The sequence below is a fragment of the Phyllobates terribilis genome, unplaced genomic scaffold (genome assembly GCF_046119375.1).
Source record: "Phyllobates terribilis strain yellow unplaced genomic scaffold, ASM4611937v1 Scaffold_5__5_contigs__length_657084704, whole genome shotgun sequence".
Taxonomy (NCBI): Eukaryota; Metazoa; Chordata; class Amphibia; order Anura; family Dendrobatidae; genus Phyllobates; species Phyllobates terribilis.
The window spans coordinates 523,821,405-523,848,028 of NW_027362765.1; the positions used below are offsets into that span (position 1 = coordinate 523,821,405).

The window sequence follows — 26,624 nt, forward strand, 5'->3', positions numbered from 1 at the left end:
AGCAAGGAACCATACAGGGTGATGCCACACAGCCCGGCCTCATCTCATTCCAATGTGAATTGGGTGATAATGAGGAGGAGGAGAAACAGGAGCTGGTTTCCTGCGCTACAGATGGTACTACCTACACAACTGTCATACATTCTGTTCAGTATGGATGGCCTGAGGAGAGGGAGAACGAGGAGGAGGAGGATGAGGAGAATAGCATGAAAAATCCTCCTCTTGGTCAGGACAGCGAAGTCTTGCCTGTTGGCAGTCTGGCACACATGGTTGAGTTTGTGTTCCGCTGCTTTTCCCGTGACCCTCGCGTTGAACACATTTTGGGTGACAGTAATTACTGGTTGGTCACACTTCTAGACCCACACTACAAGGAGAACTTTCTATCTCTCCTTCCCGTGGCGGAGAGGTCTAGTAAAATGTTGCAGTACCAGAAGGCCCTTGTTGTGGAATTATTAAAAAAATTCCCATCTGAAAACGCTGGCGGCAGAGGTGACCGTTTGTTGGACAACCAAGGAATACAGGCGAGGATGCAGGAATATGATGCAGCAGAGGCAGGAGAACACTGTCAAAGGTCTGGGACAGTTTTCTCAGCCCTTCCCAATGCCCGGGCCCTGATGTGCAGGGTACTCTCACAAGGAGGGAAAAGTTTTGAAAGATGCTGAAGGAGTACCTTGCCTACCGTACCAACATACTCCGTGATTCATCTGTGCCTCATAATAATCGGGTATCCAAGCTGGACACGTGGAAAGAACTGGCTCTCTACACCTTAGAGGTCCTGGTCTGCCATGCCGCTAGCGTTTTTTCAAAGCGGGCTTTTAGTGCCTCCAGGGGCATTATAAATGATAGACGCATCTGCCTGTCAACATAAAATGCTGACAGACTGACTTTTATGAAAATGAACAAGGGCTAGATGGGGCCCGACTTCTCTTATTGGGTAGGCTTGGACCCGCAGAAGCGCTTAGATAGGTGCTAAATGGCTGTTGTCCTGATCTATTTCCCCGCTCCCCATGCTTTTTTCAATAGGATTCTCCCGCCACATGGAATAAGGGTATGTGCACACGATGCAGAAATGCTCAGGATTTTTTCCTGAGCGTTTCTGCATCTCTCTGGCAGGAAAAAACGCATGCGGATTGTACATGCGGTTTCCTGCCAGGGACATGCGGAAATGAAGCGGTCTTCACTTTCATTTCCGCATGCGGGTTGACAAGCGCTTCCCAAGCGATTTTAGCATTACTTGGAAAGTGCTTGTCAACTTTACACTATATAAATCCATGCAACCGGCATGGATTTATATAGTGTGTGTATGTCAAAAAATAAAAAATAAATCTATACTTTACCCTCCGATGGCCCCCGGTGTCCTGCTTCATCGGTCCCGGCTGCCGGCAGTGAAGACTTTAGGACCTTCCGACGTCAGCGTCACGTGACCCGTCACATGACTCTGACGTCAGCGAAGGTCCTTCATTCAACCGTGAAGTGCCCGGGAAGCCAGCAGGACGCAGCGCGGGCCGTCAGAAGGTGAGAATATATATATTTTTTATTTTATTCTTTTTTTTTTAATGGTACCTGGGTCTGGATGAGAGTCCTCTCATCCACACCCGGGTACCATCCGCACATTAGACCGCATGAAAAGCGCATCATCATATACAGTGATGCGTAATCCATGCGGTCTAATGCAAGTCAATGGCGGCAAAAGAGCAGCGTTTCCGCAAAATTAATTGACATGCTGCGGATTTTTGACCGCAGCGTTTACGCTGCGGAAAAATCCGCATCATGGGCACAGCACATGCGGATTTCCATTGGGGAACATTGCTGCCCTTCTACCATGCGTTTTTCATGCGTTTCCGCGGCGTTTACGCAACTGCAAAAACGCCGCGGAAACGCATGAAAAACGCATCGTGTGAACTCAGCCTAAAAGTCATTACTTTTTTAACAAATGGTGAGTGCTGTTTTCTCTATTTCTTCTACTGCAACCTTAAAGCTATGAATTTTTACACCACCATGTTTGAAATTGCGAAGGTATGCTCTTAAACAACAGGTGATTTCTATATCTAATGAAGGGTTGGTGCTGTTTTCTCTTATACTGTAAATTGCAACTCTGACAACATTGTTCACAGCAGTGACCTGGGAGTCAGAGATAATTCCAGGGGTCTTCCCCATGCTGTTCCCATGTCATTTCAGCACTGTTCCCATCGATTTTTAGGCCCCCTGCAGACCTCAGGAGGGTGGAGGGGGGCACCGGAAAAAGGCTTGTTTTTCCCATTGACTTAAATTGGGCTCATTGCTCATGTCGAGCACTCGAGCATTACAATTTGCTTGACCCGAGCAACGAGTAACAGAGCATTTTACTGCTCGCTCATCACTAGTGGTCATGCCACACTTGGTAGATGGCATAAGGCTAATGATTGGCTGCAGTTTCTACAAAGATGACTTTATTTTGATCTCTTTAATATATTTATTTATAAATTCCGGTAAGTATTCTTTTTAGAAAAATAAAAAAATATGGATATGCATATGGATTTTTTATTGGAGTAGTTGTGTGCTGTGACTCAAAGACAAGACACATCAGGGCAAACATAAAATCAATACTGGAGGGAAAAAAACACAGACTACCAGATGGTTAATTATTTTAATCTTCTACAATAAGGAAAATCTCAGATGGCAATTACCAATAGATGGCACTGTAGGACTTTTCTAGAGACTAATACAAGCATCCTTCCTGACAGATATACTAAAATAATAATAATGAATCTGTTGATTGTAAATATGTAAAATACTCGTAAAAAACATTACTACATAATAAAGTATATTCAGCAGAGCTTCAGGTATTAAATCAAAATGTACAGGTAAATTAGAGATACAGAAAATAATGTTAGATTTCTGTATGAGGCTTTTATTGTTCACCCTACTTGTAAGCTTCTGATTTATCTCATTCTCGGGCATGAAAAATGAGAGATACAGTAGATATAAAATGCCAGGATTTTGTTACGTAAAGGAATCATACCAAGGAGAATGATTTAAGAACTTTATCCACCCATATTATTACCCATAATCTGTACAAATTAATCGAACAACAAAATGAAATCTTATTAGGTAGAAAAATAAAAATAAAGAGCTAAAATAATATGGATGTATGGGGATTTTATTGTGCATATGTGCATCTTTCTCTCTACAAGTCTATGAGACTTATGAAAACAGCTGCGCTAGGCAAGAGTCAAGGGACCTCTACTGTCATACTTGATAACACCTGAATCTAACAGCAGCTGTTGAATTTAGCTACGATCACGTCTATTTAACTCCATACATGCCACTCTCAAGAAGCAGAAGCGAGGTTTTTGAGGATACACACTGGGGGGTTCCTTCCGGGGGGCTCCACTATGTTAGGGTATGTGCACATGATGCCTGTAATCTGCCTGAAAAAGCAATGCAAAAAATGACCGTAAGTCACAGCAATGTAAAATTGACATTGCTGTGCATATGTTCAGTCTCCTATTGCTTTTTTTTAAACCACTGTAGGGTTTGGAAACCGTGAAGCGGTTGAAAGAAGTAACATGTTCATTTTTCGGCTGCTTTGTTTGTAAATTGCCCACTCTTTATAGTTGAAAGACCAGGGAAAAGATGCTGGCAAAAAAGGCTAGTGAAGCCGCTACAGGAAAAAGACCGCTGAGTTGATCCTGAAGTGGCTTTGCCTAAGAAAAATTTGGTGGCTCTGTCGTCGGAATTAAGACGTTTCCTTGTGATGGAAAAAAAACATACTTTAAGGGTAAGCTTACAGGATAAGTTTGTGTAGCGCCCCGAGGGTTCGGCCGCTACAGGGGTATTGCACCTCAGACCAGAGGTGTGATATTCCACTCCCAGGTAAGGATGGAGTGTGGACCAGGGCTCAGTTAGCTGCATACAGCACACATACCCCATTTCCGAGGGACAGCTCAACGGTGCTCCCACTAGACAGAAGTGCAGGCACGACCGACTATGTCCCTGCCTGGAGTGGGGAGGGGGGGTGGAACACCCAGTGCTGTAGGGGCAGATAGGGGTTGGGTCCTGAGCGTAGGTAGGAGCCCATTGGTTGCTGGTCACCTGGGCTCATGGTCAGAGGGAGGTATAAAAGGTGGGCACCATCTTAGCTCTAGGAGAGAAAGAGAAGTCCGTTCTGTCCAGTGAGGAGAAGACAGGGAGTAGAGGCTCTGTAGGAGCTCTACTCCAGGAGGGCCTAGTGAGAGGCCGAGGAGGAGGTGAAAGGGAGCTGAGATTGTGGCTCATCCCAGCTCCAAGAGAACGGAACAGGAAGGAACAGAAAGGGAGAAGAAGAGACAGAGAAACAGAAGGGCTCAGGAACAAGAAGGTGGAAGGGACCCTAAGAACCCACGAGAATCCAGGGTGAAGGGTCAGGCAGATTAAGGGTACCGGATCCCAAGTTGGTGGAGGAGAAACTACCCTCAGCCAAAGACCGGTCGTCGTGATCATCTATTGGTGCGACACCTAATCAAACCTGCTAGGAAGGCACCATATAGGACAGCGGAGGACGGGGCCCACGTTTAACCGCACAAGTCCGCGGCAGCTGGACAAAAGTGGGTCACTGGTGAGGCAGGCCAGAGAAAGGATTAAAGGGGGTCCTGTGCCATGCTCCTGAACTGCCTGGGAGTTGACCGAGCCCCACACCTGGTGGACGCAGCACGGCTCGGGCGGTCACTGCTGACAGAAGTGACCCGGAACAAATGAACTGTGAGTAAAGACCCTGGACTGTAACTTGTTGTCTGTGTGCTCCTTCGCGCCTCCAGCACTACTGGTACTGGGACTCTCACCACCATCACTCCCACCATTCACTACACTGCCCTGGGGCCGCACTCTTCCCGTGGGGAGTCACACCATCCCAGCTGCATTCATCATCAGCCCCAGCGGACTGCCTTGCAGCGGCGGTTCCTAATAACCGCAATCCACGGGTGGCGTAGTCAGACATTATCTGAAGCACGTAGCAGACTACCATTGGTCTGACCACCCTGAGCCGTGGGTCCGGGTTGCCACTACTACTCCCAGCATCTCCCTATCGCCCGGATCCGCGTGCCCCACGGCCCAGGGGGCGAGTCAGCTTTGGCGTAGTCGGCAGGATTTCGTGCCCGCTAAGAACGGGTACTGCGCGCCTGAGAAGAGACTGTTTCGTTGTAATAAAGATGGCGCCCGCCCTAGAAGAACGAGCGCCATAATGTGCGCGCCAAAAGACCACAGGAGGCCGCCTCCCATCGTGGGCCGGGTCCCAGAATGGCGCCAAAGAGGAAGCCCGCCCCCAACAACCATGAGCACGGCTGTGGAAATGTCCGTCAACGTGGGGGGGCTGCCCTTGAGATTGATTGTCAGCAGAATGCCCCAGGACCACCCCCCATGGGGGCGGAAAGAGAAGAAAACTGCGGGGCAGGGGGTGGTCTGGATCAGTCCAGACAGACCGCACCCGGGAATGGACGCCCTCAGCAGCACCAGCCTCCTGGCCCGAAGCTTGCTGCAGGCCGAACCGCTCTGCAGCCTAGCAGAAGTCCTAGCGCAGCTCCCCAGAGACCCGGAGCGTGCGCAAGCAGCACTGGAGGACCTGGAGTGGAGGATGATCCGGGCGCAGCGGGGTGCACTCACTGAGTGGAGAGAGGAACTGGCCCGGCAGGCCGAGACCCACCAGCGACAGGCCTCAACCGCACCCCGGGGTTTGCCTGCCTCTGAGGACGGCGCAGGAGGAGAGAGGACCGGAGGCGACGCCGCGGAGGGAGCCACGAGGACTGAGGCAAGTGAAGGGGACGTCACCACCCCAAGTCCAGCACCCGCAAGCCTGCCCCAGCCTCCCGTCGCAGCACCCGAAGCCCCACTCACCGCACCTGTTGCCGCGCCGCCACTGCTCCCAGCTAGGCCTCAAGCGGCGAGCGCCGCGGCCACGCCCCGCCCGGCGCCACGCCCCTTGACCCCGGGCGCTGTAAAGCAAGAAGCATCATCGGCACGGTCGCAAGGCCTGGATGACCCGGGCGCCATCGCTAAGCCTGCGCCCCTGTCCCGGATGGGACTGCCACCTAGTGCAGCCAAAAGACACCCGGCCTGGTCGCAAGGCCGAGTGCCCCCGGGCGCTGCTCCCAGATCAGGTCCCCCCACTATACCATCGCTGGGCGTGGACCTATTGGCACATCATACCGGTCCGGATGGACTGCCACTGGAGGGGCCGGCGGAAGTGACCGTCAGTCAGCCATGGAAGGCCCAGCCCCCGCGCGAGCCTCTGATACCGGCTCCAGAACCCGTAGAGGTCACCCTACCCCCACTGGAGGACGTCCAATTTGCGTGGGACCCCACCAGCGAGAACTTGATGGGGTTCTCTCAAGAGACCCGGGCAGACGCGGTCCGTCGTCTGGAGGCCTGTCATCAGCAACTGGCGACCTTTGAGCGGGAGCGACGAGAGAGGCGCGTCAGAGAGGAACGGCTCCAGGCCCAGAGTGCTGAACAAAAACGCAAGGCCCGCCAAGACCCCCGAGCAGCCCGTGGTCCCCGAATCACCAGGACCATAGTCAAATTCGACATGGAGAACGGCTGGGGGTTCATCAGGGGCCCAGAAACCGCAGGCGACGTCTTTGTGACCCGCAGGGACGTTGAGAGTCATCTACCTGAGGGACACCGTGGCCGTGGCTTGTACCCTGGTGATGTGGTCGCCTTTACCCGCCACGTAGGTGCAAAAGGACCGTACGCCCTACATGTTCATCGGCTCACTGAGGAGGAGCTACAACACCGCGGCTATGAGGAGAGCCAAGAGGACTCGGACGGGTCTGAAGAACCATATGAGGAGGAAGAAGGAGCATATGGAGGACACTGCTACTAGTAAGTAGCAAAGTACCTGTGTACATAGTTACCCGTCAGGGTACAGAGAACTGATTATTGTTAAGAGACTGTTACCTGTGTGCCCCTCATCCCCTACCAGGCTGAGGACTGTGAGCAGCCATTCCCTTCCCAAAACTGGCCGAGGACTGAGAGGGGCCAATCCCTTGTATATAGTTGCGCTTCCTAAAGCGCCCCCTACTGGTCTTATAAAAGGACTACCACGTCTACCTCGGGACAGCAAGTCCCTCGTGTTTACAAGTTTGCCAAAGTTCCTGCACTTACAAGAAGAGTGCACACCTGGTCGCAAGTTGCACCGCCGCCAGGATCCAAGAATGTGTTGTAAAAATGTTTTCCTGCAAATGTTTTAGATGAAAAGTTTTTATATGCTGCTAGATAGTAATGTGAATGTTTTCTAATAGTGTTTATATGTCAAAAGAGTTCCAGAAGTATTAGTAAGCGTTTTATAATAGTGTGACAAGAAAAGAAAAGCGTTTCCCATAAAGGGAATTGAACCATGTTGCCTGTTTTCTGATGTGAAAAGTTTTAAAAAGTTTTGCATGTCCTGTAATTAACTGTTTTTGCTCTTTTCCAGCCCGAGGACGTGCTGTGCTTTACCAGGGGGGAATGTAGCGCCCCGAGGGTTCGGCCGCTACAGGGGTATTGCACCTCAGACCAGAGGTGTGATATTCCACTCCCAGGTAAGGATGGAGTGTGGACCAGGGCTCAGTTAGCTGCATACAGCACACAGACCCCATTTCCGAGGGACAGCTCAACGGTGCTCCCACTAGACAGAAGTGCAGGCACGACCGACTATGTCCCTGCCTGGAGTAGGGAGGGGGGTGGAACACCCAGTGCTGTAGGGGCAGATAGGGGTTGGGTCCTGAGCGTAGGTAGGAGCCCATTGGTTGCTGGTCACCTGGGCTCATGGTCAGAGGGAGGTATAAAAGGTGGGCACCATCTTAGCTCTAGGAGAGAAAGAGAAGTCTGTTCTGTCCAGTGAGGAGAAGACAGGGAGTAGAGGCTCTGTAGGAGCTCTACTCCAGAAGGGCCTAGTGAGAGGCCGAGGAGGAGGTGAAAGGGAGCTGAGATTGTGGCTCATCCCAGCTCCAAGAGAATGGAACAGAAAGGAGCAGGAAGGAACGGAAAGGGAGAAGAAGAGACAGAGAAACAGAAGGGCTCAGGAACAAGAAGGTGGAAGGGACCCTAAGAACCCACGAGAATCCAGGGTGAAGGGTCAGGCAGATTAAGGGTACCGGATCCCAAGTTGGTGGAGGAGAAACTACCCTCAGCCAAAGACCGGTCGTCGTGATCATCTATTGGTGCGACACCTCATCAAACCTGCTAGGAAGGCACCATATAGGACAGCGGAGGACGGGGCCCACGTTTAACCGCACAAGTCCGCAGCAGCTGGACAAAAGTGGGTCACTGGTGAGGCAGGCCAGAGAAAGGATTAAAAGGGGTCCTGTGCCATGCTCCTGAACTGCCTGGGAGTTGACCGAGCCCCACACCTGGTGGACGCAGCACGGCTCGGGCGGTCACTGCTGACAGAAGTGACCCGGAACAAATGAACTGTGAGTAAAGACCCTGGACTGTAACTTGTTGTCTGTGTGCTCCTTCGTGCCTCCAGCACTACTGGTACTGGGACTCTCACCACCATCACTCCCACCATTCACTACACTGCCCTGGGGCCGCACTCTTCCCGTGGGGAGTCACACCATCCCAGCTGCATTCATCATCAGCCCCAGCGGACTGCCTTGCAGCAGCGGTTCCTAATAACCGCAATCCACGGGTGGCGTAGTCGGACATTATCTGAAGCACGTAGCAGACTACCATTGGTCTGACCACCCTGAGCCGCGGGACCGGGCCGCCACTACTACTCCCAGCATCTCCCTATCGCCCGGATCCGCGTGCCCCACGGCCCAGGGGGCGAGTCATTTGTATTTGATGCAGATTTTTCCACTGCATATCTGCAGCTTATATACAGTAAAATCTGCAGCAACATCTGCAAGATATAGAATATATGTGAATTTTACCAAGAATCTGACAAAGATTTCATCATTTCCATTGCCAATCTGTGTGAAAAATCTGCACCAAATACGTAACATAATAGTATTAACCTACCCTAGAAGTTGTATTAACACATGCAATTTTTGGTGAAGTTTTTGAGTCAGTCACAGGAGTAGATACATAATAGAGAAGTATATGTTCTTCATGTATATTTATCCTTCTGAATACCCCCTGAGCATCAAGGAAAAATTATTACCAAAAACTGCACATGTGATTCCAGGCTAAGAAATGGTCCAGGTAATCCCCAAAGATCATGACATTATCACTTTTATAACAGTGTTTACTAATAGAAACTTAGTTTTCTTCACTTGGCCTGAAGCCATTACATTTCCATCTATTAAAATTGATGGAATATGACACAAGCAGCACAAAGAAAGTTCCTATATCCCACTTGAAAATAGTTAGATCTTAATAAGGTTAATACCAGGTCTGGCGAGTAGAGGTAGAACGAGGGGGTAAATGGCAGTACAGTGGGAAAAACCTAGACTTTTATGGGTGTTCCAAAGAATGTGGGTGTCAGCAGCTGCGAATTGACATAAACCACAAAGTATCTACCCAGTGGTCGTCAGGTTGGCCTGTCTTGACCTGTTGTGTCCCATGGCCACAGCGTCTACCATAATTAACCAGGTCCTTTAAAGAGGAGCTGCTCCTGAATTTCCTTGACTGTCCTGGGTACTCAGGTCCACATCCCTCGGGATTAATGGTCAAGAATGGAAGGATACCTTAGACTCTGCAATTGAGATCAGCCCGATAATAACCTCTTCGCTTGTTTTCAAGCTTTTCCTGCACTAGAGCATACCTTTAGCTCTGTGCAGCTTCTACCAGCTACATCACAAGTCTGATCTGGTGAAGTTTCTTTACTGTATTATTTATTTATTAGTGGCCTTCGGCTTGATAAATGAATACTCTGTACCAGAACTGTAGAAAAAGACATGGACCGCACATCCAAAAATCATATGTTGATCTTATGCCGCCAGGCAAAAATTTACAAAACTGATCATGAGGTTCTTAGCTTAACATTCTGATCAGACTGTATGAAGCCCACTGCCATGTCACGGTGAACCCTTCCGTGGGTCCCTAACCTAAAAGATGTGTCTCTGTGTGCAAACCACCATCACAGCGACAATGCACCAGTAAGGCGGGCGACCTTGTGCCTCACAGCTCCCATGCTGCAAGACTGAGTCCCCATTCAGGCCACACCGCCTCACAACCCACAACACAACAGCAACAATGGCCATCACCCAGCACCATCATCAGATGAATAGATGTAAATAACTTACTTTCGACAAGATCTCAAACTGTGGACTGAAAGCAAAAATAGGCGGAACCCCTCTTGCAGTCTTCTGCTAATTTAAAAACACCTGGGTCAAATAGGAGGAGTGCTGGTCCAAGTAGGCTATAAAAAGTTAGAGACCCACTGAGAGGCTTGCCGTGATGTGGCAGTGGGCTTCATGAATTCTGATCAGAATGTTAAACTAAGAACCTCATGTTCAGTTTTATAAATTTTTCCCTAGCAGCATTATATCATTGTATGATTTTTGGATATGCGGTCCATGTCTTTTTCTACAGTTCAGCATAAATATTCAGTATGAAGATCGATCTTGTGCAAGCCCAGATAGGTCCACCAGGGTCTTCTCCACCATTATCTTGATAGCATTAAGCTGGACTTCCTCTTCACCTTATTCCTTCTATTGTTCCAAGCATAATGTCCTTCTTTAGTGATTGCTGATTTTTTGCTATACTACTCTGTATTACCATTATGAAGTTACTAGTGTCAGTACCAACAGTCATTTAACCAGAGACTGGCATCTACATACACTTTTGGAAAAAAGTCTAGGGCCTCATGCCATCCAGACCAGGGGTGTAATAATCACGGTCGCAGAGGGAGTGACCGGGCCCATGCGAGAGGATTGCCACTGACGCCAGCACTAATTTCACCTGAATGTGCGTCCTCAGATGCTCAGATGAAATGTATTCAGCTAAAATGTATTGCAGTGTAGAGACCCGCCGGCTCCCTGCACTGCAATACATACTACCATCAGATGCCAGCAGCAACATCAGCTTGCCTGTGACAAGCAGCTTCTTGTGCCGGCACACCAAAGTCAGCTGCCAGCTTTTCTTCGGGTTATAGAGGAGGATGTGATACATCATGGAAGCGGGGGAAGGTAAGAATAATCATTTATTTTTAAAATGTGCTGGAGAAGAACGGAAGTGGCCCAGAATGGGGAACATTATATCAGGAAGGGACCCAGAATGGGAATATTGTTATAGGATGAGGCCCAGGATGTGAAGACATAATTACTAGAAGGGGCCAGGATAGGACAGTTTTATAGGAAGGGACCCATGATGGGAGACATTATTAAATAAAGGGCCCAGGATGGGGGAAAATATTCCTGAAAGGGGCCCAGGATGGGGACATTATTACAGGAAGGGGCCAGGAAGAGGGAGATTATTACAGGAAGAAGCCAGGATTAGGAACATTATTAAGTGAGAGGTGAACATGCATGTCTTTATAGGATCTAGAACTCTACGAGAGCCCATACATCTGACTAAAATGTAGGTGGTGACCCAAGCCCAAATTTTGCACTGGGGCCCATCAGCCTCTAGTTACAGCTACTGATTCAGACATCCGTTTTTCACATATACATAGTTACATACGTGTTCTGTCCATAATTTTCACGGATAGAACACGTAACCATTATAGTATATAGTATATGGGGCTGTTCACATTTTGCTCTTCCAAAAATATGGAAATATTTTTATCGCACGTATATACACATACATAATTGAATAAGAACTCCCACTAACTTTTATATTCATTAAATGTGCATGTAATGTAGTGAAAGTGTATTAATATACTCATCTACCACTGCTTACTCCGGTGTTCAACGTCATTCTTCTCTGCTTCTCTGAGATCACTTCGGATCATGCTGCACTCTGCATGACCCGGAAGCATCTTTTACAATGTAAGTGTGGCACCCCAGGGGTCTGGTTGCCACAGTAATAGAAATACTACGTTTGAGAGCAAGTGGGAAGTTTCTCTGGTCAGGAGCCCTTAATCATGCAACACTTCCTGCCCAGACCTGGGAGGGGAGGAATCTGCCCTTATAAACTGGGTCTGGGGCGGGATGAGTTGAGTCAGAGCCTGGAGACAGTTCCAGACACAGGGAGAGAAACAGCAGGAGCTCTGTAGGAGCTAGGAGCAGAAGACCAGGGGCTGGAAGCTAAGCAGAGATATAGCTCGCCCTGGCAGAAGAATCTAGGAACCGGACACAGGAGTCCGAGGCTGTGGGGACTGATATTCACCCAGAAGCAGAAACCAGCTGGCAGGGGATTCCAGGTCCTCTGGCCATAGAAGCCCGGAGGCTAAGCCACAAGGAAGGGACCCGCACCGCCATCCAGGAGTGGAGGCTAACAAAAGGCCCCAAGTCACCAGCCATATGGGTGAGCACCACACGGTATACTCAGGGATGTGGGCTACTTCTACCCGCTTACAGCAAGGTAGCCAGAAAGAGTGCAGATAGACGGGGAGGCCTACAACTCCACCTGGCCAGGGGAACTCCTGTTTGCTCGCAGACTGACCAGGCCCCTTATGCTAGCCAGTACTCCCGGGAGGGTCTGCCTTAATATCACCAGTAAAGACCCTGAACTGCACTGAAAAGACACTGAGTCGTTCCTGCTCATCGCCGCACCAGCACTACTAGTGCTGGGACGCCCGCGCACCATCACTCCCATCATCCACATTCCCTGCCATGAGCCCATACTTCTCCCGTGGGGAGTTATCCCATCTTTTGCTGTGCACACCACACCAGCCTCAGCGGACTGCCTCGCAGCGACGGTACACCCTGACCGCAATCCACGGGTGGCGTAGTCGGACAATTAACCTAAAACCCATAAAAGACTGCCACTGGTTTGACCACCCTGAGCCACGGGACCGGGTCGCCGCCACGGAGACTACAACCCCCAGAGACCCGGCTCTGGGTATCCCACACACGTCCACACTAGGCCCAGGGGGCGCGTCATAAGCCTATGGAGAGTCAGAACGAGACCCCATAGGCTTTCATTGTAAAATTGACTACCGGCTCTTGTATAATGCATAGAACAAGTCAGCTAGTCAGAACTGCCGTGATTTCACAGACAAGCAGAGAAGAACGACGCTAGAAAGTAGCAGTAAGTAATCAGGGCCGTAACTACAACTGGGGCACTGCCCCGGGGCCCCAACCACCCAAGGGGCCCCAAACTGATGGTAAAAAATTGTATTTTAATACTTTAATTTCTCATAAAATACCCAGCTCCTATATTCCTGTCAGACAATGTCACCCGGAGGACAGGAGAGACTATCATTTCAATAATTTCCAGGAGCTCTGCCGGCTGTCAATGAATGGAAACCTGCACTGGTCTGGAGAGTCTCATAGCACAAGATTTGTAACAATATGTTAGTCTGGAGATCACAGAGAGTTGGCAAGGTCGGCACAGTGCACACTGACTGTAACAAACTCTCAGCATCATTGAGAGGAGACAGTCTCAGCAGACACAAAGATCTCTGTGACAAACTGTGAAAAGTCCTGCTATTTAATAAACATATACAGTTATTTGAAAATTGTGCAATATTTGGAATTATTCACCTTATTAATTTTCCAAACATATTCACCGAATATTTAACTTATAAAACTTGCATCATAAACAACAAAATCTATTAAAGGTCTTGCGGAACGTGGTGAAGCCTGTGTGTTGTATACAACAATGCGTAGCAGGCTTCACCACGTTCCGCACAACCTCTAGTGAATGAAATGTTAAGGGGCCCCACTATGAAGTTTTGCCCCAGGGCCTCGAAGTTTATAGTTACGGCACTGTAAGTAATGGCAGTATTAATACACTCACACTACATTACATGCATGTACCCACATTTAATGAATAAAAAAGTTAGCGGGAGTGCGTCTCTAACTATAGGGAAGTTTGCACCACACAATAAAGTTGTTGGGCTTTTATGGCAATTTATTTATTTATTTTACTCACTTATATAGCGCCATTAATTCCACAGCACTTTCCAGACATTATCTTCACTGTCTCCATTGGGGCTCACAATCTAGACAATTAATTGATATGAATAGAAATCCAATTATTGTTATCACCTTGTTCAGCAGATGATTACCCTTGTAATAACCACATATTAAAATGACCGTCAATATCTAAAAAACATCTTTCGAGCCAGGAATATTGTAGTTTAAATGAAACACAAACCAACGCTTTACTGTATTATAATGAACTCATGAAATCATAATTTTGTTAGATAACAACTAATGATTACATTGTGAAGCGCTCTTTACTTCCACCATGTCAAGTTGTTCAGCTTCTGTATTTAATGTGAATGCTAATGAGTTCAGTACAGGTGTCAAAAGGTAAAATTAGCAACAATGTGATATAATCACGGCATTGTTGCTAGTCTATTAATTAGATTATACAAAAGAGCAGACAGAAACATCACAATTTCACAATGCAACAGACAAGGCTGCAACGGGCGTTGCTGGAGTGGAAGCCCGGACATGACAGAGGTTTCGAAGAAGAAGGCCAAGAAAGAGTTAATAGGTAGTTTGATTAGGAAAGGGTTAATAGCTGATTTTGAACGTATACAAAAAAAAAAGTTCATAGTTGTGTGGTTAGAGTCCAGGTCACATGACTTGGAAATCTACTTAGGATTGGGTATGAAGTTCTGGGAAGGAATGTGGAAAAGATGAGGGTACCTTAAAAAGAAGAGGAAGAGCCATTGTATCATCGTCTTCTTTGCGGATCCAGGACCAGTGAACGACCCACTTGCCCTTATATTATTTTCTTCATTTTGCTAACATAAAATTCTGCCTCATATCAGATGCCTTGTTACTGATAAATCATGTTTTATCACTTTATGTAATTGATCTCTTCCAGGCTCTGGGGAGGATGTTGCCCGGAAGCAGGGCCGGTTTTAGACAAAGTGGAGCCCTGAGCAAAAGTTTCAAGTGGGGCCCAAATGCTCACATACTGCACCATCACAAAGAAACATTTCAGTTGTAGTTACAGGAGCAGAGTGTAGGAAAGAGAAAGTGCGACACGAAGGGATGAGGGGAAGGGAGCCCAGAAAAAAGGGACAGGGGGAAGTGGAGACCTCCTAGGATGATCTGCAATCAACCTGTCTCCCCCTACCGTCCTTATATTGGTTCCTCACTAGTGATGAGCAAGCACTAAAATGTTCGGGTACTCGTTGTTCGAGTCGAGCAAATTGGAATACTTGAGTGCTCGGTCTGAGTAACAAGCCCAATGTAAGTCTATGGGAAACTCAAGCATTTTTCCAACGGCTCACCCTGGCGGTCTGCAGAGGGCCTACAAATTGCCCAAATCTATGGGAACAGTGGTCAAATGACAAGGGAACAGCATGGGGAAGACCCTTGGAAGCATTTCTGACTCCCAGGTCAACAATGTCCCGCTGTCAACAATGTTGTCAGAGGTATTACATCACTTTTACGGACTCACAATAAAACAAACAAAAACAAAAACAAAATGGATTTTCCTGGGAAATATGTTAAGGAACATCCTTTCCAGGGTAATGACTTGTATATAAGGCAAAATAAATATACAAAAACTAAAATGCTCCTCCACACCTTGGGCTATGTTCATATGTAGCGTTTTTGATGCGTTTTTGTACTTTTGCATTGCTTTCAACCAAAACAAATGCATTCACCAGGAAATATCATTTTAACATTTTACAACCTTATCTGGCCATGTGGTGTGTGACACATCATCAGACACATCCTGTTTCATTTATGATGGAGGGACTCTAAAAGTCACAAAACCTATTTTTATAGGGCCATCAGGCGGCCCTTACTATTCTTAAAGGGCCAGCAGTCGGCCCTCGCTATTGTTAGAGAGCCATCAGCCGGCTATGGTTTGTTGTTTCAATTATTAACGAGTTGGTCTCCTATATTGTTATTGCGTATGCAGTGACTGCAAGGGCTGCCAAAAATTTGGAAGCAACCCAATACCCCTTTGAAGAGACATAGAGGAGGGTCTCGGTAAAAAAAATGTTCCCATTATAAAAGGGCAGGTCTACTATAGTGGTAATGCCCATGCTGTGACTGCAACGCCTGCCAAAATTTAGGATAAATCCCACTAACAATTTAAAGACACATAGAGCTGGGCCACAGTAACAACATGTTTCCATTAGAAAGGGTCTGCTATACAGTTATAGGGTATGCAGTGAGTCCAACGGCTGCCAAAATTTAGGAAAAACCCCACTAACAATTTAAAGATACATAGAGCTATACCACAGTAACGACATGTTCCCATAAGAAAGGAAAGGGTCTGCTATACAGTTATAGGGTATGCAGTGAGTCCAACGGCTGCCAAAATTTAGAAAAACCCCACTAACAATTTAAAGACGCATAGAGCTGGGCCACAGTAATGACATGTTCCCATTAGAAAGGAGAGGGTCTGCTATACAGTTATAGGGTATGCAGTGAATGCAACGGCTGCCAAAATTTAGGACAAACCTCACTAACAATTTAAAGACACATAGAGATGGGCCACAGTAACGACATGTTTCCATTAGAAAGGACAGGGTCTCCCACACTGATGCCTATGCAGTGAAGCAACAGCTGCCAAAAATTTAGAGGAACTCCAATGCCCCTTGCAAGAGACGTAAAGGTCAGAGGGCCTCCTGCAAACAATATTCCCATTATTAGGAAGTGGGTCCAACGGCTGTCAAAATTTAGGAAAAACCCCACTAACTATTTAAAGACACATAGATGTGGGCCACAGTAACGAGTATGACATGTTCCCATTAGAAAGGAGAGGGTCTGCTATACAATTATAGGGTATGCAGTGAGTCCAACAGCTCCCAAAATTTATGAAAAACCCCACTAACAATTTAAAGACACATAGAGCTGGGCCTCAGTAACGAGATATTCCCATTAGAAAGGAGAAGGTCTCCCATACTGATGCCTATGCAGTGAAGCAACAGCTGCCAAAAATTTGGAGGAACTCCAATGCCCCTTGCAAGAGACGTAAAGGTCGGAGGGCCTCCTGAAAACAATGTTCCCATTATTAGGAAGTGGGTCTCCCATACTGTTTGCTTATGCAGTGACTGCAATGGCTGTCAAAAATTTGGAGGAACTCCAATGCCCCTTGCAAGAGATGTAGAGGTCAGAGGGCCTCCTGAAAACAATCTTCCCATTATTAGGAAGTGGGTCTCCCATTCTGTTTTCCTATACAGGGAAGCAACGGCTGGCAAAAATTTAGAGGAACTCCAATGCCCCTTGCAAGAGACGTTGAGGTCGCAGGGCCTCCTGAAAACAAAGTTTCCATTATTAGGAAGTGGGTCTCCCATACTGTTTGGCTATGCAGTGAAGCAACGGCTGACAAAAATTTGGAGGAACTCCAATGTCCCTTGCAAGAGATGTAGATATGTTGATATGGTACATATGGTGGTGATATGGTGGTGGAAGATGAGGATGCAGAGAAGGAGGAAGACAAGAGCAAATAGACAAAATCAGGAAGCGAATACCCATGTCTGGGTGTTAAGACAGAGGTGCATGGGTATAGAGTTAGACCTCCCAAAAAAATACACTGTATTTGAGTTTATGTTACTCTAGTATCATTCGGTGGTGTTGAAAAGTTTGGCCCAATCCAGCCCTTGTTCATTTTTATAAGAGTCAGCCTGTCAGCATTTTCAGTTGACAGGCGGATGTACCTATCGGATATAATTCCACCAGCGGCACTAAAAACCCGCTCTGACAAAACACTAGCAGAAGGGCAGACAGGACCTCCAAGGCATAGAGAGCCAGTTCATGCCACATGTCCAGCTTGCATACCCAATAATTATAAGGCACAGAGGAATCACAGAGGACGTTGGTACGGTCGGCAAGGTACTCCCTTAGCATCTTCCGAAACTTTTCCCTCCTTGGGAGAGTACCCTACGCATCAGGGCTTGTGCGATGGGAGGGTCTGAGAAAACTGTCCCAGACCTTTGACAGTGTTCCTCTGCCTCTGCTGGATTGCATTTGTGTCTCTCTCGCCTGTACTCCTTGGTTGTCCAAAGAACTGTGACCTCTGCCACCAGTGTTTTCAGATAGGAATTTTTTTAATAATTCCGCAACAAGGTGTTAGAACCCTCCTGTTTGTTTTTTCCATCTTGTGTTTTGCGGTCACATGACCATCCACCATTATATTCCAGCTCCGCCCTTTTGGCTGTGCTGGACTTCAGTGTTTGACTGTTTCTCTAGACTGGTGCTTCGGTGCCTTTCTCTGTCAGTTCACTTGGTCCTTCTGGGACCTCTAGTACCTTTTGTCAGTTTGTCTTTTTGTGTTCTGCAACAACTTCTCTGTTTAGGAGGTGTCACATTTTTGTCCCAGTCCTTAGTTCTTTAAGAGACCCCTCCCTTAATGCTATAGGTCTTCCTTCAGACTAGCCAAGGACTAAGGCGGGTCTGTTCGCTAGGAACAGGCAGCCCGCTACATCGTAGGGATTCAGCTTAGTCTTACTGTAGGGACAGCCTTCCCCTATCTTTCCTTAGTTCATGTTGCAGATCATAACAGTAAATCCAGCCCAAAAAAACTAAAAGGAAAGAAATTCGGGGATCAGTATGGTTTCCATCCAGGATTTGGCTCAACGCCTGCAGGGATTGTCTCTGAAGGTGGCCGAGCTTCAGCAACACGTGAGTAGCTGTTCTGGAGCGCATTTTGTTAAACCCAAGGTATGACTGCCTGATGTTTTTTATGGTAAACAGCAAGATTTTTTTTCCTTTAAAAATGCTTGTTTGTTATATTTTCGTTTGAGACCAAGGTCCTCTGGGAATGAATCACAGCGCATTGGTTTTATGATGTCACTTTTGCGCAATGAACCACATGGGTGGGCCTTTTCTCTCCAACCTAATGATCCGTGTTTATGGTCTGTAGAAATTTTTTTTCTGCTATGGGTCTATTATATGATGATCCTGACCGAGTCTCATCTGCTGGGGCAGAACTCAGGCGTTTGAATCATTGAATCAGGGGTCAGGTGATGTTGAAAATTATTGCACACACTTCAGGAGATGGGCCTCAGAAGTCAAATGGAATGATCCTGCGTTGAAATGTTTATTTCTTGCTGGTCTGAGTGAATGGGTTAAGGATTTGCTAATTGCATTCCCCGCACCTGAGACGCTGCAGGATGCCATGCAGTTAGCTGTTCATGTGGACAGGAGACTGAGGTCCAGGATGTTGAACAGTTTTTGCATTGTTTTGTGGTGGACAATCAAGAGGTGTGGCCTGAGTTTCTGCCTCTCGCAGAATTTGCTCTTAACAATCATACATCCTCCTCTGCTGGGTGTTCTCCTTTTTTTTGTTGCACTGGGAGACATCCGTCTTTTGGTTCGTTCTCCAAATTGGGGTTGGTGGTGCCGGAGGAGGAGAATTTTTCCAGTGATTTGGAGAGAGTTTGGACTAATGTACGTTGCAACCTTCAAGAGGCTAACAAGAAGTCCAAGAAGTATTTTGACAGGAAACGTAAGGAGGTTTTGTTTACTGTGGGTGACATGGTTTGGTTGTCCTCAAAGAACCTGCGGTTAAGGATTCCCTCTAAAAAACTGGGTCCTAAGTTTGTGGGTCCATTTAAAGTGCTTCAGGTTGTTAACGCGTCTGCTGTTAGGTTGGATGTCCCTACTTCCTGGAAGATTAATTCTGTGTTTCATGTTTACTTGTTGAAAAAGGCTATTGTATCTGATTGGGACGCCACTGTCACAGTTCCTCCTGTGGTGGAAGACGGCGAATATAAAATTTCTCGTATCTTGAATTCTAGATGGCATAGAGGGAAATTACAGTATCTTGGTATCTTGTCTCCTGGAAGGGTTTCGGTCCCGAAGACAACTCCTGGGTAAGGATGGATGATGTCTCTGCTCCTAGGCTTGTTAAAGATTTCCACAAGAGGTTTCCGGGTAGGCCTGGGCCTGGAGGATCCGGAGGATCCTCATAAAAGAGGGGGTACTGTTAGAACCCTCCTGTTTGTTTTTTCCATCTTGTGTTTTGCGGTCACGTGACCATCTGCCTTTATATTCCAGCTCCGCCCTTTTGGCTGTGCTGGACTTCAGTGTTTGACTGTTTCTCTAGCCTGGTGCTTTGGTGCCTTTCTCTGTCAGTTCGCTTGGTCCTTCTGGGACCTCTAGTAACCTTTGTCAGTTTGTCTTTTTGTGTTCGGCAACAACTTCTCTGTTTAGGAGGTGTCCCATTTTTGTCCCAGTCCTTAGTTCTTTTAGAGACCCCTCCCTTAATGCTATAGGTCTTCGTTCAGACTAGCCGAGGACTAAGGCGGGTCTGTTCGCTAGGAACAGGCAGCCCACTACATCGTAGGGATTCAGCTTAGTCTTACTGTAGGGACAGCCTTCCCCTATCTTTCCTTAGTTCTTGTTGCAGATCATAACACAAGGGCCTTCTCGTACTGCCCCATTTTATTATGCCTGTCCTGTGCAGGAATAAGAGACAGAAAGTTCTCCTTGTAGTGTGGATCTAGAAGTGTCACCAACCAATAATGACTGTCACCCAAAATTTGGACAATGCGAGGGTCACAGGAAAGGCAGCGTAACATAAACTGAGCCATGTGTGCCAGACTGCAAAGAGGCAAGACTTCTGTGTCCTCACCAAGAGGACGACTGCCCATGCTCTCCTCCTCATCCTCCTCCTCCCTGTCCTCAGGCCATCCACGCTGAACAGACGGTATGGCAGTTGTGCAGGTGGTACCGTCTATAGCGCAGGAAACTAGCTCCTGTTCTTCTTCCTCCTCCTCTTCCTCATTGTCACCCAATCCAAGTTGGGATGAGATGAGGCTGGGCTGTATGGAATCACCCTGTATGGTTCCTTGCTCCATCTCATCGTGCTCTGCCTGCAATGCATCCTCTTTAATTGTGAGCAGAGAGCGTTTCAGAAGACAGAGAAATGGGATGGTGATGCTAATTATGGCATCATCGCCACTCACCATCTTTGTGGAGTCCTCAAAGTTTTGGAGGATGGTACATATGCCTGACATCCCTGTCCCCTCCTGATGTCTTATGTGTAGAGTCTGAACTAAATACTGACAGCCTTGTTGATGCTGGTAGTCAACAACTGCCCTCTTCTGCTCACAAATCCTTCCCAACATCTGCAATGTAGAGTTCCAACTCGTGGGGACATCGCAGATCAGTCGGTGAGCTGGAAGCTGCAAACACTGCTGAAGTACGGGTGTCAGAAGCTGTAGCTGACTTTCTAAAATGGGCACACAGGCAGCATACTTTGACAAGCAGACCTGGCAGATCCGGGTAGGTTTTGAGAAACCGCTGAACCACGAGATTAAGCACATGGGCCAGGCATGGTACATGTGTAAGCTCACCTCGTCTCAGAGCCGCCACCAGGTTCCGACCATTGTCACACACAACCATGCCTGGCTGTAGGGTCTGCGGCATCAGCCACAGATCTGCCTGCTCTTTCAGAGCTGTCCACAACTTGTCAGCGTTGTGCTTTTTGTCACCTAAGCATATTAGCTTCAGCACAGCCTGTAGCTGCTTGGCCGAGGCAGTGCTTCAGTGCTTCCAGCTTGCGACTGATGTGGTCATTTCAGAGATGGAGGCTGAAGAGGAGGAGGAGGAGGTGCAGGAGCTGTAGAATGTGGGGGCAACCCTGGTTGACCCAGGGCCCGCAATCCTCAGCGTCAGGAAAACGTGTTCCGTCCCAAGGTCTGACTGGGTCCCGGATTCCACTATATTAACCCAGTGTGCCGTCAGCCAGATGTACCGTCCCTGCCCATAAGCACTTGTCCACGTATCCATGGTTAGGTGGACTTTCCCAGTAACTGCGTAGTTGAGGGCACATCTTATGTTGTGGGACACTTGCTCGTGTAATGCAGGGACGGCACCCCGGGAGAAATAGTGGCGGCTTGGGAATGAGTACCAAGGGATGGCCACCGCCATCAGGTTGCGGAAAGCTTCCGTCTCCATGAGCCTAAAAGGCAACAATTCAAGTGCAAGCATTCGTGAAATGTGTGGCCAGTAGGGAGTTGGCTGTATATTTGCACTTGCGTTCCAAGGACTGGGGTATGGACAACTGAGCACTGCGCTGGGACAAGGACGTGGACGTGCTTGCTGATGGTGCTAGTTGAGAGTGTTCAATGACAGGTGCAGGGCGGGAGGCATCTTGGCATGCACCATGGACAGGGGATTGGCATGCACGCACAACAGCGGAACAAGCAGTGGTGTCGCCCGCAGACACTGTTGATGGACCCTGGGGTTCGGCCCACTTAGTCGGGTGCTTTGCTGCCATGTGCCTGATCATGCTGGTGGTGGTCAGGCTGCTAGTTTTGCTACCCCTGCTGATGCTGGCCTGGCAGATGGTGCAAATGGACTTTTTGGGGTTATCTGCAGAGTCTTTAAAAAATAACCAGACTTGGGAAGACCTAACAGTTGTACTCGCAACTTCCGTCATATGGGCTTTATGAGGAACGCTTTCCCACCTTGTGTCTGCGGCCACCACACTGCTTCTTTCTGTCTGTTGTGGTGCTATGCCTCCCTTCCCCTGTGTGTTCCTGTCCTCGCTCTGTATGTCCCCCTGCCAGGTTGGGTCAGTTACTGCAACAGAATGGAAATGGAATAAATGTCTGATTTTGGAACAGTCTTATAGGTGATACGTCTGACAGAGAACTACGATTTTAAATAGCAGGCCTGTAATTCACTAATATTATGCTACACAGAGACCTAGTGTGAATAGCTTGACTGACACACTGCAACAGAATGGAAATGGAAGAAATGTCTGATAGGTGATACGTCTGACAGAGAACCACGGTTTTAAATAGCAGGTCTGTAATTTACTAATACTATTCTTCACAGACAACTAGTGTGAATAGCTTGACCGACACACTGCAATAGAATGAAAAAGGAGGCCATTATTTTCCACATTCAGTTTAAATTTCTGGATTTTTATCGCTAAAATATGGAACAGATCTGGCTTTATTCTGCAGTGAGAACAAGCAAATGGAGCAGAAAAAATGGTGTACTCTGGATTGCTTTTTAAGCAAATAATCTGGATTAAGATAAAAAAAAAACATTTGCCTTGGTCCCTGATATTTTGGGCTATGTGTACAATTATCTGTAATTATTACAGCAGCAGCAGACATGACGTTCAATGGACTCTCTTGTGCTGTATCATACACTGCAGTCTGCCACATACACTGCCTGCCTAGTACTGATTATATGCAGTTGGATTAGTCCTCAAAAGGACTGTTAGTTCAGATGGATATATATACAGTATGTTGTGGAATACCTATACTAACAGGATGTTCAATGGACCCTCTTGTGCTGTGTAATGCACTGCAGTTTGCCACATACCCTGCCAGCCTGCCTAACTCCTGCTATCACCACTGAATATATGCCATTGGATTAGTCCTCAAAAGGACTGTTAGTTCAGTTAGATATATATGTTGTGGAATACCTATACTAACTATAAAGAAGCAAATCTCTTCCTGGCGCAGCAACACCTCTCCCTACTCTGCCTGATTCCAGGGTAGACTGTGACGAGCATAGGGGCGCCAGGTTTTATATAGGCCTGATGACGCTGTGCGGCCAGCCAATCACTGTGATGCCCACAACCAACATGGCTAAAGCATTACAGTGCATGGCAGACAATCACTGCATGCTCATTGGCTCTCTAAAGAGTGCAAACATGCAGCTAGCTGACCCGAGTTCCCACCCAAGCAACCCAGAAATACTCGCCGAACACCGAGCTTGTCGAGCACAGTAATGCTCTGGTGAGTACCGAGCAGTGGCGAGCACGTTCGCTCATCACTATTCCTCACCAATCGCGCACAGGAACCTATCCCTGTATTTCACTAGCGCTTGGCCCTGGATAGGGAAGAGGGGGTGAGCGCTAGTCGATCCCCACTGACTAAATACAGCAAGGGGAGATAGACAAGGGGGAAGTAGCTTAGTTTGAGTCGACTTCAGATAGATGGCACACACGTCCTCTTAGCATCTGAGAGGGAGTAAGAACTACACTTGCTCCAAGCCTTCACAAGGGGTCATGGGAATATCACCGGCACCTCTATGTAGCAACTAGGAAGTATTTAAACACTAAGGCCTGATTGTCAATTAGAGCAGGAGGAAGGTAGCCTCTGGGTCCTAGAGTGAGACAGCTAAGAAGGTGTCTGTAATGCCAAACAAAGGGATCTCCTGCAACCAACTGCAGGACGACTGTCTGTCACATCTGACACACCCGTGAAACAGAGTTCAGGCCATTAAATGAGCACAATCGACAATATTGAAGTCATTTGATGCTTGTTTCCCGGCCTCTATTTACAGGATGACGTGACGAAGAATGATGGGCAAAAAAACGTTCACTAGTAAATCAATCCCCAGTATCATGTTATAAGCAGCATATCTGCAGTTTGCAGCATGCAATGTACTGCCAAGCACAATGATTTTTAGTCCGCTACAAACACTCCAATCACCCAATGAATGAGCAGCATTTTGCTCATTCGTTGGATGATTGCTGACATGTTTACACCAATGAACTCTCATTGGTCACATGATCGTGATGTCCTAAAGGTCCTGAAGTTCCACAGAGTACAAGACCTGTGGTCACATCACGATTACATGATCAGTCACATGATCATGATATCACCAAAGGTCCTGAAGCAGTCTCCACAACGGAAGCTTTACTGCTAATGCTATTATATGTGAAGTTCCTGCTGTAGATGCTGGAGGATCCCAAGGTAATGGGACCACTTGTCAATTGCCCAGTCTGCCTTCCCCCTAACTCTGGCCCTGCCCGAAAGATAACTCTGACTTTTCACTTCATTATCCTATGCATCCCCTCCCAATGCTTATCAGGGAATCTAGCACCTGTGCAGTCCACCTCAGTGTTCTGCCCTTCTATGGACCTAATTCTCACGTTCCTTCTGTGTAGGTGCCAGCGAGTCACAGATCTTTAGAAACAGACAACAGATATTAGCTGAATCATTTAAAGAATCTTGGTACCTGTCCTAGAAATAAGCTCTCTAGAACAATGTTAACTGTGTTCATATAATTTTAAACTGCGCTATACCAGATATCTGGGAAGGCAGGGGCACGCAAAATGCAAATTTTAGGACATTATCAGCAGGGTCCTGAAAGGAGTGGGGGATCAATTAGTGACAGCATGAAGGGACCAGTGGAGCCTCAACTCACAGAAAAGCTGCAGAAACAGTCAGCGTAGGACAGTGTTATAGGGCAGGAATCATTTCGAAATCACCAAGTGCTAACACATTTTTTTTCCAACCGGTCTTAAAATGTCACCAGATGCAGAGGATGGTTGCTTCAAGGAACTTCAAGTTACATCTGGCTACAAGATTGCAGCATAGAAGACTTTGCAACTGTAAACTGGTGCGTGGATGCAACGGTACAGAAGATGAAGACGCAGTGGTAACTTGAACCAAGGTTATTTATTTACTTAACGCAGAAAAGGTTGGGTAATGTTATTTACAATATGAATAGATCAATTTTGAATGAAGAGATTCTGCTAACAATTCTTACAACTTAGCTGTGCTATGCAAATAAATGTACAATAAGTATTAATGTCTTGATCTAACACCCTGGTCGATAATGCATCAGAGGTCTACAATAATATGCACAGCACAGGCCCTATCGGAAGACAACAATGCTGCTCAGCTAGTCTCTTGCTCTCGAGTCACTTCAGCAATGCGTTGCGCTGGTCGCGGCTCCATCCCCAGAAGCAAGGCTCCGGTCCCCTCTGTACCATATTGTACGCCTCAGGTCACAGCTCACTCGGATTGTCCTAATACCTCTATCTGGTCTCATGATCATCTGGGCCCCGTCTGTCCACTCACGGGATTCTAGCTCTGTTGATACGGCTCTGGCTTTGCTCACTCGGATCTGGCTCTGCTATATTACTCGTTCTCACTCCAGACTGAGGCATCACTTCATTGGTTTCTCTCACCCTGATGCTTGTGGCTATGTCAGCTCAGATGCTTCATACGTCTATCCTGGTACAGGTCGACTGTTGACTCCTCCCCCTCGCTGTCCTCCCGGGCCTTTTATAATTCTTAACTGTGACACAGTTTTGACATGACCTGGTGTGTCTTCTTATCTCTTCCCTCTAGTTAACTGAAGATTCGCTTTGTAGTTCCTGCTTGTTTTCTTTTTGATCCTGTTCTTACAATTTCTGGCCACTAGGTGGCGGTGTTTACTTATTTAAGCATCAGAGATTCTCGATTTCCTTACACAACAAAGGGACTTTTTTAAATCTGCTAATAAGGGCTCATGCACACAACCTGTGAGTCTATATTTTTGCCCTTATTCATTGTTTCATAAACGTTCTGGAAGTTAAGCATGAAGAACCACTAATGTAAACTTCATACTTCTAGTAACAACCATTTACTGTTAACGTTTTTTTTCTTCCAAGTTGACTAGTGTAGCGTTGAGGCCAAGTGGCAGCTGTAGATGTCATTGCTGCAGCACAGTATGACATTCCCGAACACACATACGGTATTTATCAGGTGAGTAATGCAGCTTTTATTATTTATTTTATGTCATTTTCCCACCTTTGCAATTTTTTTTCCTGAGATTAGAAAACCCATTTAGGTATTTAAGACTCTGAGATTAAAAGATCACCTCATGCTCATAACATAAATTAAACAATTAGCAATTTATTAGCCAATCAACCACTTAACAGCTAGTAACCGAGAACCCATACAGCTAGTAACAACTGTG

At 47.2% G+C, this 26,624-nt stretch overlaps 1 long non-coding RNA gene across 1 annotated transcript in view; it reads left to right on the plus strand.

Annotated features, from left to right (window-relative positions):
- Positions 1-26,400, plus strand: part of LOC141271316 (uncharacterized) — a 106,509-nt gene extending 80,109 nt beyond the window's left edge. The window contains exons 2-3 of the long non-coding RNA XR_012321891.1: positions 25,194-25,316; positions 26,317-26,400. This is a non-coding gene — a long non-coding RNA (uncharacterized lncRNA). The remainder of the gene's footprint in view (positions 1-25,193; positions 25,317-26,316) is intronic.
- The last annotated feature ends 224 nt before the right edge of the window (positions 26,401-26,624 follow it).